Below are 14,820 nucleotides of genomic sequence, written 5' to 3' on the forward strand. Positions count from 1 at the left end.
TTCGTCATGATGGGGACCTTGGAGTATTCAGAAGGAGGAACCCGCCTTGCATTGCCGAAGACAAGACTGTGCGTCGGACTCATCGTCATTGAAGCCTGGTTCAGGGGCTACTGAGGGAGTCCTGGATAAGGGGGTATCCGGACAGCCAGACTATATTCATCGTCCGGACTATAGAAGCGTCAAGATACAAGACTCAAGACTTCAGCTCGTGTCTGGATGGGACTCTTCTTTGCATGGAAGACAAGCTTGGCGATCCGGATATTATATTTCCTTCCATGTAAACCCTAGCTCTCCGGTGTCTATATAAACCGGAGAGCATGGTCCTTAGAAGGCCGATCACAATTACAATCATACCATCATAGGCTAGCTCTTAGGGTTTAGCTTCTACGATCTCGTGGTAGATCTACTCTTGTATTCCACATGTCTTCAATATTAATCAAGAAGGAAGTAGGGTTTTACCTCCATCGAGAGGGCCCGAACCTGGGTAAACATTGTGTCCCTTGCTTCCTATTACCATCAACCTAAGACGCACATATTGGGACCCCCTACCCGAGATCCATCGGTTTTGACACCGACAGTTACCGCGGATAATCTAGATCAGCATAATGCGGAGGTCACGAAGCTGCGAGATCAGATAGCTCAGGCCAAGGAGGAATTGGCGGCTGAGGAAATCGGGATGGCTGATGAGCGGGCCGCTTTAGATGCTCAGGCACAGCGGATTCAGGCAGAGAATTACCAGCTCATGCTGGATCAGAACACTTCTAACGACGTGTTGAGGAGGAGGCATCGGTCTCGTCTGCCACTGGTTTACGAAGCAATGAATCTCTTCAACATGCCAGGAGTAGGAACCAGTAAGCCAGCAGCGGTGAACCGGGTTGAAGCACTAGGGACAGGAGCACGGGATCAGCCACAGGTGACGGACCCGCCTCGACGGACCCATGACCCGCCGCAGAACGTGCCAACACCGCCGAGTCACTTCTCCACCCCCTTGGATAACATGATTGATGCGCCATCGCGGTTGGCAGCTATTCCAATGGAGGGAGACTCTCCAGCAGCAGTTGAGACACGGCGAGCCAGAGATCTCCTTCAAACGGCTATGGTTCGGCAGCAGGCTTATTCGTATAGTCGAGATAGAATTCATTCAACCCCTCGCCCGAGTAGGAGTTACAGCAGGCACATTGATGAACCGGCTGTGTCAAGCAGTGCGTGGAACCATGACGCCCCTCGATGGCCTAATCCGGCGCGCGGTGGTGCAAATGCTCAGGACGTGGTGGATAATGGCAGAGCGCATCGGGAAGCCGAGTTAGCGGCACAGTACACGGACCGTCAGCTCACTCCGGTTCACCGACGACGTCCGTGGAACCAGGTCTTGCTTTTAGCTCTTGGGGGTGCCGTGTCTCACCCCAGCTCTACAGAATGTGCGGTTGCCCAAGAATTTCAAGGGCCTGCGTAAGGTGCCCAATTACACCACTGATTTACCCCCCGAGTCATGGGTCGAAAGTTATGAGATGGCAATGGAGATGCTGGATGTAGATGAAGCGGCATGTGCGAAGTACTTCACCATGATGTTGGATGGAACGACTCGCACTTGGTTAAAAAGTTTGCCAACTAACTCCATTGGGTCATGGGCCAAGTTGAAGGCCCGGTTTATAAAAAACTTCAAGGACACGTGCAAGCAACCCATGTCAATTGTGGATCTAGCCACCTGTGTCCAAGAAGAAGGCGAATCAACAACCCATTGGGTGCACCGGGTTCCAGAGATCTTGCATTCATTGGACCGCATCAATGCTAATTCAGCAGTCATAACATTGGAGGGCAATTGCCGGTTTAAGCTGCTGAAGTTGAAATTGGGACGACTCAAGCGTCATTGCAATGACATGGGAACACTTATGGCAGCTCTTGTTAAGTATGCCAATTCTGGTAGTACCAAGGATCCCGAGTCTGACGATGAGAAGCTGGGGAAGGGAAAGAAGAACGGCGGTGCAAAAGGGCAGCACCATAACCAAGCGGGCCATGGGAACAATGGTAAGCGTAAAGCGGATAGTAATTCCGATTTTATGGCTAACACCAATGCGTGGGACAATGGCCAGCGTCATAAGGGTAAATCGCCCCCACGGAGTGGAGGATTAGGTGTCAATCTTGAGCGCCTGTTAAATCAGGATTGCCACGCGAGAGAAGCCAGCCACGCACCTCTCAAAGGATTGTTTTATTATGAGGGAGTTCAAAAACTCGGATCTTTTATGATATGACCATGGACGATCCGGCGGTTCAGGACCGGGGTCTCATGGGCCGGGTTATGGTGGAGGAAGTTCCGGTTCAGGGTTTCAAGGTAATCAAGGTGGACATGGCAATAAAGGCAATGTGGGCAACCAAGGTGGTTATAATCAACAGGGAGGTCAGCAGAAGCAACAATCAGGTTATCAGAGTCACCCGAAGCAGTTGAATAGTGGGCAGTATCATGTCTTCACCACTAGCCTGTGCAAGAATGATCAGAAGCTTCATAAGAGAGCAGTGAACTCTGTTGAACCAGCGGTACCCCGTTTTTTGTGCTGGTCTGAACAGCCTATTGTGTGGAGTCGAGAGGATCATCCGCCCTGGGTTGATAATCCGGGGAACCTAGCTTTGGTGGTGGCACCTCAGGTTGGAGGTTATAAGTTCACCAAGGTGCTCATGGATGAAGGGAGCAGTGTCAACTACTTGTATTATGAAACCTTCCATCGCATGGGGTTGACAGATAAGAATCTTAAACCGTCGAACACTGTTTTTCACGGTGCGGTGCCTGGTAAATCGGCTTACCCGGTCGGTAAGATATCTCTGGAGGTTGCTTTTGGAGATGATCATGATTCAAGGTCAGAGACATTGACTTTTGAAGTGGTGAAAATTAGGAGTCCGTACCATGCCCTGTTTGGACGGCCGGCTTATGTTAAGTTCATGGCAAGGCCATGTTATGTTTATCTACAGCTCAAGATGTCGGGTCATAAGGGGACCATTACAGTACATGGAAGCCGAAAGATAGCTTTGGAATGTGAGGCAGGTGATGCGGTTTATGCTGAGTCGGTTTGTGCAACAGAGGAATTAAAGTTCTATAAGGACAATGTTGATCCGGCAGATATGACTTCTCTGAAAAAACCAACTATAGAGCATGATCTGGCTTTGAAGTTTAAATCAACTGATGAGACTAAGCTGGTTGATTTTGTTCCTGGCGATTCATCAAATTAGTTTAGCATCGGCACTAACCTGGATCCAAAATAGGAAAGCACGCTCATTGAGTTCATCCGTGAGAACCGGGACATCTTTGCATGGAAACGTTCTGACATGCTAGGTGTACCGAGGGAACTCGCTGAGCACACTCTTAATATCGATCCTAAGTTGAAACCGCTCAAGCAATTTCTCCGTCACTTCAATGAAGAGAGACGCAAGGCCATTGGTGAGGAGGTAGCCCGGCTCTTGGCAGCAGGGTTTATTGTGGAGGTTTTTTACCGTGAGTGGTTGGCTAACCCGGTGCTGGTACTCAAGAAGAACGGTACTTGGCGTATGTGTGTGGATTACATAGATTTGAACAAGGCTTGTCCAGCTGATCCCTTTTCTCTCCCTCGTATTGATCAAATTATTGATGCTACGGTGGGTTGTGAGTGTTTGAGCTTTCTGGATGCTTATTCTGGTTACCATCAGATCAAAATGGCAGTTAAGGACCAGGAGAAGATAGCCTTTATAACTCCCTTTGGAGCCTTTTGCTATGTGTCTATGCCTTTTGGTCTCAAGAGTACCCAGGCGACTTATCAGCGATGTGTGTAGAATTTTCTTCATAATCAGGCTGGGCGCAATGTTCATGCTTATGTGGATGATATCGTGGTGAAATCCAAGAAAGAAGACACATTAATAGCTGATTTGAAGGAAACCTTTGATAATCTCCGGGTTTATAAGATGATGCTTAATCCGGCCAAGTGTGTTATTGGTGTACCGGCAGGCAAGCTCTTGGGTTTTCTAGTGTCTAACAGGGACATTGAAGCTAATCCGGAAAAGAGCAAGGCTATTATGTCCCTGGCTAAACCGGCGTGTATCAATGTTTTTCAACGTCTGGCTGGCAGTATTGCAGCGCTAAGCCGGTTTATCAGCCAGTTGGGAGAGAAGGCCATCCCTCTATATCAGATGATGAAAAAGACAAACAACTTTGTCTGGAGTGATGCTGCTAATGCGGCGTTTGAGGATTTGAAGAAGCAGTTAGCCGAGCCGCCTGTTCTTGTTGCCCCCATTGATAAGGAACCATTATTGTTATATGTGGCTACTAACGCCCGGGCTGTCAACGTGGCTATTGTGGTGGAGTGCAAGGAGGCCGGTAAGGAGTATCCGGTTCAACGGCCGGTTTATTATATCAGTGAGGTGCTTATTGAGTCGAAGCAGAGATATCCAGATTGACAAAAGTTGGTGTATGGAGTTTTTATGGCGAGCCGAAAGCTTAAGCAATACTTTCAGGACCATCCCATCACCGTGGTCAGTGACGCTCCTTTAGGAGATATCATCCAGAATAGGGAAGCAATTGGCCGGGTTGCTAAGTGGGCTATCGAGCTTGGACCTCATGGATTAAAATATATGTCTCATACAGCCATCAAGTCCCAAGCACTTGTGGATTTCATCAATGACTGGACAGAGTTGCAGGCACCAGAGGATAAACCGGATAACACATACTGGACTATTCACTTCGATGGGTCCAGACAATTGGAGGGCTCGGGGGCTGGAGTGGTTCTTACTTCCCCTCGAGGTGAAAATTTTTGTTATGTTCTCTGCTTGATGTTTCCTTGTACTAACAATGCAGATGAGTATGAGGCCTTGCTCCACGGTCTTCTGATGGCTAAGGAGATGAACTTAATCCGGGTACGTTGCTTCGGCGACTCTGATTTAGTGGCTCAGCAAGTATCAGGTACTTGGGATTCTAAGGATCCACTCATGGCGGCTTATCGGCGCGAGGTGGATATCATTGCTGGTTCAAGGGTTACTAGGTCAAGCACATTGATCAACGCAAGAATGAAGCAGTGGATGCTCTAAGCCGGCTTGGGTCTTAGCGTAAACTGGTGTCGCCCAATGTCTTTCTTGACATTCTGCATAACCCATCAGTCAAAATACCAACGGAGGAGGATCTGGCTGTTCCCGACCCGGAGGCTCAATTGGTGGCGGTTCTTCATGCTATCCCTGACTGGACGGTGCCTTACTTGGCGTATATGACCCGGGGTGAGCTACCCGAGGATGAAGTTTTGGCCAGATAGATAATCCGGCGGTCGAAGTCCATGACTATTATCAATGGCGAGTTACATCACTGCAGTGTCTCGGAGGAGTTTCAACGTTGCGTTTCTCCTGAAGAAGGCTATGAGATTTTGCGTGAAATTCATGAAGGGGATTGTGGTCATCATGTTGGTTAAAAATCCCTTGTGGCTAAGGCTTTCCGACACGGTTTTTACTGGCTAATAGCTCATGCTGATGATGAGGATTTGGTCAGGAAGTGTGACGGTTGTCAGAAGTTTTCACACCGGGCCCATGTTCAGGCTCAGGAATTGAGGATGATTCCAATTACCTGGCCGTTTGCAACTTGGGGGCTTGATATGGTTGCGCCCTTTAAGAGGTCCAAAGACAAGAAAACCCACCTTTTGGTGGTGGTTGATAAGTTCACCAAGTGGGTGGAAGTAGAGCCATTCAGCAAGTGTGACCCAGCCACGGCGGTTCAATTCATGAAGAAGGTGATTTTCCGCTTTGGTTTTCCACACAGCATCATAAGAAATAATGGCACGAACCTCTCCAAGGGTGCTATGGAAGAGTTTTGTCAACTTGAGCACATCTGGCTTGATGTGTCATCAGTGGCTCACCCCCAGTCTAATGGTCAAGCGGAGAGAGCTAATCAAGAAATCCTGAAGGGTATCAAGCCTCGACTTATGGTTCCTTTGCAGAGGACGCCGGGTTGTTTGGTGGAAGAGTTTCCTTCTGTGTTATGGAGTGAGGGAGTCCTGGATTAGGGGGTGTCCGAATGGCCGGACTATGACCTTTGGCCGGACTCCCGGACTATGAAGATACAAGATTGAAGACTTCGTCCCGTGTCCGGATAGGACTTTCCTTGGCGTGGAAGGCAAGCTTGGCGATACGATATGTAGATCTCCTCCCATTGTAACCGACTCTGTGTAACCCTAGCCCTCTCCGGTGTCTATATAAACCTGAGATATTTAGTCCGTAGGACGAACAACAATCATACCATAGGCTAGCTTCTAGGGTTTAGCCTCTCTGATCTCGTGGTAGATCTACTCTTGTACTACTCATATCGTCAATATTAATCAAGAAGGAGTAGGGTTTAACCTCCATCAAGAGGGCCCGAACCTGGGTAAAAACATCGTTTCCCTTGTCTCCTGTTACCATCCGCCTAGATGCATAGTTCGGGACCCCCTACCCGAGATCCGTCGATTTTGACACCGACATTGGTGCTTTCATTGAGAGTTCCTCTATGTCGTCACCTTTAGGCCCGATGTCTTCTTCGATCATCAACCACGATGCTGTCCAGGGTGAGACTTTTCTCCCCGGACAGATCTTCGTATTCGACGGCTTTGCACTGCGTGCCAATTCGCTTGGCCATCTGGAGCAGATCGAAAGCTACGCCCCTGGCCATCAGGTAAGATTTGGAAGTTTAAACTACACGGCTGTCATAGGCGGAGACTTGATCTTCGACGGATTCGAGCCACAGCCGAGCGCGCCGCACTGTCACGATGGGCACGATCTAGCTTTGCTGCCGGACAGTGCCTAGAGCGCCGCTCAGGTGTCCGCTCCGACCCTTAGATCGGAGCCGACTACGCCGGTCGAGGACGAGTGGCTAGACGCCAACTCGGGGGCTGCAATCTCTATCACGATCGAGCCGAACACCAATCTTGTCCTTCACGGAGCTCATGACTCCAAGGTGTCGGACTCCTTTCCGGACTCCAAATATTCCACACCCCTCCCGATCCAACCCAATTGGACTCCGATCATAGGGTTCACCACCATGGACATCTTTCAACACTCGCCCTTTGGCGACATCCTAAATTCACTAAAGTCTCTCTCTTTATCAGGAGAGCCCTGGCCGGACTATGGTCAGCAAGGTTGGGATGCGGACGACAAAGAAATTCGAAACCCACCCACCACCCACTTCGTAGCCACTATCGATGATTTAACCGACATGCTCGACTTCGACTCCAAAGACATCGACGGTATGGACGCCGATGAAGAAGACGAACAAGAACCAGCGCCTATAGGGCACTGGACAACCACCTCATCCCATGATGTATACATGGTGGACACACCTAAAATAAACAACGACGTGGATCAAAAGGGCGCAACGAGGGATCGTTCCCTCAAAAAGCAATCAAAGCGGCGGCGGAAGCGCTGCGCCAAACCCCACCTTGATAGGGACCCAGCCATAGAGCAGGACGAACCGGCGGACGATGAACATGCCATCGAGCAACCGTCCGAACAGGAAAACTTGGATAGACAAACCGAACAACCCGTCCCCGGCAAAAATAATAGTCCGGACGACCTCACGCCGGACAAGTTGCTGGAGAAGAAGAACCTCCACCAAAGGCTCATCGCCACTGCGCTTAGCCTGAAAAAGCACAAGCGGAAGCTCAAAACAGCGGAAGATGCACTCAGAATCAGATGGGGTAAAGTACTCAACACCGCACACAAGTACGGCAACAGTCACCACACAAAGAGCTATCGAAGCGAAAATTACTACCTGAATTTGATGAGGAGGCCTTAGAGCTCCCATGCTCAAAAAACAAGGAAGCCACCAGGTCGGATAGACGACCCCATGGCCGACATCGAATGGCAAAGGGCGCCGCATTCAATCCGACACACGATCCGCACAAGGATTCGAATCAATAAGACGACCCAACTAGATCTATCTATGGGCCAAGAAAGCAAGCTCTAGTAAGCAATGCAATGCAACAAATATCCGAACATCGCGGCACACCGAAATACAGGGGCGCCGCGCATCCCCTATGTTTCACTGATGAGGTGCTGGACCATGAATTTCCAGCGGGATTCAAGCCCGTAAGCATAGAGGCATACGACGGAACAACAGACCCTAGAGTCTGGATTAAGGATTATATCCTCCACATACACATGGCTAGAGGACATGACCTCCACGCCATAAAATACTTACCCCTCAAGCTCAAAGGGCCAGTCCGGCATTGGCTTAAAAGCCTTCCCGAAAACACCATAGGAAGTTGGGAGGAGCTCGAGGATGCTTTTCGGGCAAATTTTCAAGGGACCTATGTCCGACCTCCAGATGCAGACGATCTAAGTCATATAACTCAACAGCCCGGAGAGTCAGCCCGAAAACTCTTGAACAGATTTTTTACTAAAAAGAATCAGATAGTCGACTGCCCGGACACCGAAGCCCTAGCAGATTTCAAGCATAGCGTTCGAGATTAATGGCTCGCCAGACACCTCAGCCAAGAAAAACCAAGAACAATGGCCGCATTGACAAGCCGCATGACCCGCTTTTGCGTAGGAGAGGATAGCTGGTTGGGAAGAAGCAGCACCAGCGACCCAAGTACATCCGAAGTCAGAGATGGAAACGGGAAACCGCACCGTAACAAGGAACGGCGCCGGATCAAGGATAACAGCCCAAAGAGCACGGCAGTTAACGCCGGATTCAAAAGCTCTCGGCAGAATCAGAAAAAGCCGCCCCCCAAAGATAATAAGGACGAGCTATCTAACCTCAACAAAATCCTGGACAAAATATGCCAAATCCACAGTACTCCCGGGAGGCCTGCAAACCACACCCACAGAGATTGTTGGGTCTTCAAGCAATTCGGCAAACTCAATGCCGAACACAAGGGGCTCGACATACCAAGCGAAGATGACAACGAACTCCACAAGCAGAGCACCGGAGAACAAAATAAGTTCCCACAAGAAGTCAAAACAGTAAATTCACTTCATGTGACAAAAGGGAAAAATAGAGTGGCGCCTATGGAGATACGCGCTATACGGCCTGTCCCAGAGGAGTCCCGCCACTATTTGTTACAACCAATCACCTTCGATCATCAGGATTACTCTAGAGGTATCCGGAACGCAGGCTGGACTGCCTTGGTCTTAGATCCGATAATTGACGGACTCCACTTTACACAAGTCCTAATGGCCGGCGGCAGTGACCTAAACCTGCTATATCAGGACACAATCCGCAAAATGGGGTTAAACCCATCAATAATTCGCCATGGGAACACTTCCTTTCAAGGGGTCACGCCAGGCCCAGATACCCATTGTATGGGTTCCCTCTCGTTAGAAGTTATGTTCGGCTCCCCCGACAACTTACGAAGTGAAAAGCTAACCTTCCACATCGCCCCATTCATAAGTAGCTATCAAGCACTACTAGGACGCGAAGCTTTCGCCCGCTTTAACGCAATACCGCATTATGCATCCCTTACACTCAAAATGCCCGGTCCACGAGGCATCATCTCATTAAAGGGAAATATCAAGTGTTCCTCGAGCGCAGACGATGGTGTGGCTGCCTTGACAGCCGTTGTCGGTGTCAAAACCGGCGGATCTCGGGTAGGGGGTCCCGAACTGTGCGTCTAGGCGGATGGTAACAGGAGACAAGGGACACGATGTTTTACCAAGGTTCGGGCCGTCTTGATGGAGGTAAAACCCTACATCCTGCTTGATTGATATTGATATTGTGGATGTTTACAAGAGTGGATCTACCACGAGATCAAGGAGGCTAAACCCTAGAAGCTAGCCTATGGTATGATTGTAAGGGTTGTTGTTATGTCCTACGAACTAGAGCCATCCGGTTTATATAGACACCGGAGAGGGCTAGGGTTACATAGAGTCGGTTACAATGGTAGGAGATCTACATATCCGTATCGCCAAGCTTGCCTTCCACGCCAAGGAAAGTCCCATCCGGACACAGGACGAAGTCTTCAATGTTGTATCTTCATAGTCTTGGAGTCCGGTCGATGATGATAGTCCGGCCGATGATAGTCCGGCCGATGATGGTAGTCCGGCTATCCGGACACCCCCTAATCCGGGACTCCCTCAGTAGCCCCTGAACCAGGCTTCAATGACGATAAGTCCGGCGCGTGTATTGCTTGACATTGCAAGGCGGGTTCCTCCTACGAATGATAGAAGATTGTGAACACTAGGATAGTGTCCGGCTCTGCAAAATAAATTCCACATTCCACCGTAGAGAGAATAATATATACACAAGCTCAATCTGCTGACGTTTTTGCGGCATGACATCACGCCACTACCAAGCCATTACTTGAATCGTTTTTTACTCTACCACCTCAGCGCATTTAGCGAAGCGGTTTCCTTGGCACGTCTTGTCGAAGCAGAGATCGTGTTTCCCCTTAATCCGGGATTCTCATCAATACGGACGTGGGTAACCCAACCGCGCCCGTCGCGCCGCCCCCTCTATCGAAGGTGAAGCCCAAACGGTCACGGAGATGGCTCTTGGTATTCTCCCTCTTTATAACGGGACCAAGGCTTGTTTCTTTTCTTCAATCCTCCATCGAATCCTCTCCCCGCTCCAAGTTCCAGCACCCAGAGCTCCAGATTCAAGCGCTTCGGACCTTCAACGATGTCCGGTTCCGGCCTTCAGGCCCGGTGGATGCCCTCCTCCATCACGGAGGAGGACGTGCTAAAGCTGCCGGAGGCCAAGTACCTGGCTTATGAGATTTCACACAGGTTGCCTGCCGAAGGGCAGGCCATCCCCACCCCCGAGCCCGGCGAGTATGTCATTTTTGTATCCCACCTCCGTTGGGGTTTAGGCTTCCCAATGGATCCTTTTGTGAGAGGGCTCATGTTTTATTATGGGTTGGAATTCCACGATTTGGCTCCGGAGTCCATCCTCCATATTTCCGCATTTATTGTCGTCTGCGAAGCCTTCCTCCGCGTCGCCCCTCACCTCGGCCTGTGGCTGAAGACCTTCAATGTGGCGCCGAAGATGATCGGGGGGCGTCAAGCGGAGTGCGGCGGGGCGGCCATAAGTAGGAGGGCCGATGCCCCGTGGCCCGCTGGCTCCTTCCAAGAGGAGCTCGGCCTGTGGCAGCAAGAGCGGTTCTATATTACCGTTCCGAGGGGCCGTAGACAAAAGCCGCCGCCCTTATTCCGCCCGGGACCTCCACGATGGTTGATGTCGTGGGTCAACCAAAGGGCTCAACTGGGGGCCGTCAAAGGACGTGCCCCTACTGCAGGGCCGGATTCGAGATCTCCAAACGAGGGAGGTCGATATGGTGGTTGTAATGCAGGTTATGCTGATTAGGCGTCTCCTGCCCTGCAAACGCCGCCCTCTCCGGCTGTGGGAGTTCAATCCGGAGGGCCCACGGATTCCTCAACACTTCATGGGTATGACACCCCTGGAGATGTACAAATTATTCTTTGGATCGCAAGAGGCGCGTCCGGAATTGACCGAGGATGCTGGCCTAAGCTGCAATCGCCCGGATACTCAAGTAAGTAGTTCCAAGTCCGGACATAACGTTTGTTTGCCTTTCGATAATTCGCCTTATGACCAACTTCCTTCTAAACAGGACTGGATAGCGGAAGCAAAATTGATATGGTGTCCGGCACCCCTCCCCGAGACCGCGCCGGATTCTGTGCTGGTTCGGATGCTTGAGGTTGCGCCTCTAGAGGAAGGCGAAGGGGAAAACAGGAAGGCTACTGCCTCGCCTAAGGAGGCTCTTGAAAGAGGGGGGATCGAGAATCCCTCCCTCCAAGGGGAGAAGAGGACTACCTCTGAGGACCCGGGGGCAAAAGCCCCTAAACGGGGGAAGAAATCTTCGCCGGAGGGCCCTGCGTCCGGGGAGGCCCCGGCTGCACAATCTCCCTTTGAGAATCAGCCCTCCAACGAGCCGTAAGTAGAAAGAAAGGAGTTTTATAATAAGGGACAACCCTATTTGCGCTTCTGAGGATAACTAAAGTTTTTACCTTGTAGTTCGGATCTCCGTCCTTCGCAAATGAGCTCGTCTTCGGGGGACCTTCGTCCGGAGATGATGGAGAGCGAGACGCCTCCGTCTGGGACGCCGTCTGATAGGGAGGACGAGCCTGAAGTGTCGTCACGGAGGGAGCCCCCTGGTTTGGCAAAGCCGGATAGTTCGGCGCCAACTGGTGTGCGGCTGAAGGATCTGCTTGAGAAGGCGTCTATCTCAGAAGATCACCACGCATTGATGAGCATGGTGATTGAAAGGATTTCGTCCGCCGAAGGCGGGTTGCATAATGTCGTTAGGAGTTTGCTGGCGGGGTTTGAGGTATGTAAAAATGACACACCTTGTAACAGTTTTGCATATAGAATGCGCCCTATATAGATAGTAGCCCCTGAGACTCGGTAGGTTGTCGAAATCGACGGCGTGCCGAGGATCAAAATCGCAGGTTTAAGTTTCCGCCGTGCCGATGCAGGTGGAGGGTCGTCCGGGGGCCGGCCGGACTGATGGAGTTGCTGAACTAAAGCGGCAACTCGCTGTTGCGGATGCGGACATCACGCTGGTCAACAGGCGACTTGATGAGCCGCAAGGTAAGTGTTTCTGTGCGGTCACTTGGTAAGGGAGCCGAAGCCAGCTCCTTACAACATGTGTGTGAAATGCAGATAGTGCCGCTGCTGTGGAGAGCCTTCGGACCGAACTTGCTCAAGCCAAGGAGCAGGCCAGAAGGAGTAATGCGGCGGCCTCGAGGGCGGCCGAGGAGTTAGCGGCCGAAAGGGTCGCACACTACCGAAGCAGGGAAGAGATGGCCGAAATGGCCGTGAAGTTAAAAGATGCTACCGACCGCAATGAGGCTCTTGGGAAGGAGCGCCTAGCGGGGCAAGAAGACCTGGAGAAGGCCACCGCCGAAGCCAAGGATGCCCTCTCTGCAATGCGGGCTATAAAGGAAGAGCTGCGCCAGGCCGGAGAAATTGTAGCTGGCAAGCCTTTCCTGCTGCGCCGAAGGTTTACGGATCCAAAGTATGCTCAGCTGGGCCAACTGTGGGGTCCGGAGGACCCTTACATGGACTTAGAAGCGAGTGCGGCGGATGCCGTTGTGCATTTTCGAAGCCAGAAGGATCACGAGACAGAAGAGCTGTTTTGGTCTCAATTCCATAGTCCGGAGCGTTCACTTCCGTTGACCGACCGTTTGGCCGAGTGGGCTGAGCTAAATAGGTTGTTCGGGCTTGCTATGACGGATATAGTGACCCATGTCTGGTCGGATAGGCCCAAGCCGAAGAGTTACTTTGGCTTATTGCAGCAATTTCTTGGGGCGGTGCCGCCCCTCAAGGCGATGAAGCGGTCGGCCTGCATAGAGGGTGCGCGGATGGCACTCGCCCGTGTGAAGACACATTGGATAGAGATGGATGCCACCGCTGTTGCGACCCCGGGTTCGGACGATAGCCGATTACCCGCCGAGCCATATTTTGGCGAAGTGCTGCGTGGTGCAGATGTAATAGAGTCGCAGTGCTCAAAAAATGTTACGTTCGAATGAACGTTTGTATGATGTAAAACAATATTTATGATGTAAGTCCCTTTTATACTTGTGCGTTCAAGTAATAGAATATCTCCTATGCGGCCGTTCATGTATACTTGTGTATAACCTGAAAGATGGCAGTCGTCGGCTTCAGCCCCCATGCACAAGGTGCGGGGGTGTTCGCAAAAAATAGCGCGTTTTCACACTTAATCCGACGTCTCGGTCCTGTAAAGGAGGTGGTAGCGTAGCAAACGAGGAAACCGGACTATAATGCTTTATCACTTTCACTTAGCCATGGAGTTCGAGGGTGGGGCTACGACATAGCCCCTGGGGGCACCGCGCTCTCCGAATTTGGGGTGCATATGTGCCTGACCGGGAAACGGCCCTTCGTCAAAGCGGAGGAATTCTAAACATTCTCATGGTCGATCGAGTGGTTGACCAGTCTCTCGCTATATCATGATAGTCAATTTTCGGCTTTCTCTACTGAGGTGCTCGCCCAGCCGAACTGGGGCACAATCGCAGTAGTTCTCCTGGTGCCGCGTTAGCCGGTGATACGGAACGTAAGGCAGCAAAATACAGGAGCCGGGCAAACCCAACATTTTACCAAAGACATGATTCGGAGCTGATGCATATAAGGCCTAACTCGAGACGCCGAACACTCCCGAAGGTGTTCGGTCTTTATAATAACGGACAAAACAATGCCCTAAGCCCCTTGTGTCCAGGTACGGGCAAGTTCCTCTGGCGCGGCCGATGCCAAAACGCCAGTCTCCACTCTGGTTATAATGAAAAACCAGGGGATTATAGCAACAACAGACAGTAAGAAAGGTTTACGTAGGGTCTTAGTCTGAAAAGAGTCCTTGCAACGGGTCCCTACTGCACGTCTGCGCCTGTGTCTCCGTTGTGCCGTATCCTGGACGGGTGTGTACGCTGTTCATCTGTAAAAAGAGAGGAACTTAGTTTGAAAAGAAATCATGCGAGAAAGTGCATAAAAAATTGAAATATAGATTAATAAAGTTGAGCCTATGCTAGCTCATTATGGCTTATATGTACAAACCCTTCTGAAGGGGTGTACGGCTAGGTAGCCCCTAGCTTATTTATTCCGGACTCGTCCAGTCGTGTCCGGGGTCTCAGGCGACCTTTTAATGAAATGATGCCACGTGGACCGGGCATTTTAAGCGTAAGAGACGCGTAATGTGGTATTGCATTGAAGCGGACGAAAGCTTCCCGTCCCAGTGGTGCTTGATAGCTGGCGTAAGGGCCTGGCGCCATTCTTTTGAAGGAAGTGCGGCTATGCTGAATTGTAGTAGGGTCTATCCCAACTTGCGGATTGTGTCCGGATATAGCAGGTTTAAGTCACTGCCGCCATCCATCAGAACC

Source organism: Triticum aestivum, chromosome 3B (genome assembly GCF_018294505.1).
Source record: "Triticum aestivum cultivar Chinese Spring chromosome 3B, IWGSC CS RefSeq v2.1, whole genome shotgun sequence".
Lineage (NCBI taxonomy): Eukaryota > Viridiplantae > Streptophyta > Magnoliopsida > Poales > Poaceae > Triticum > Triticum aestivum.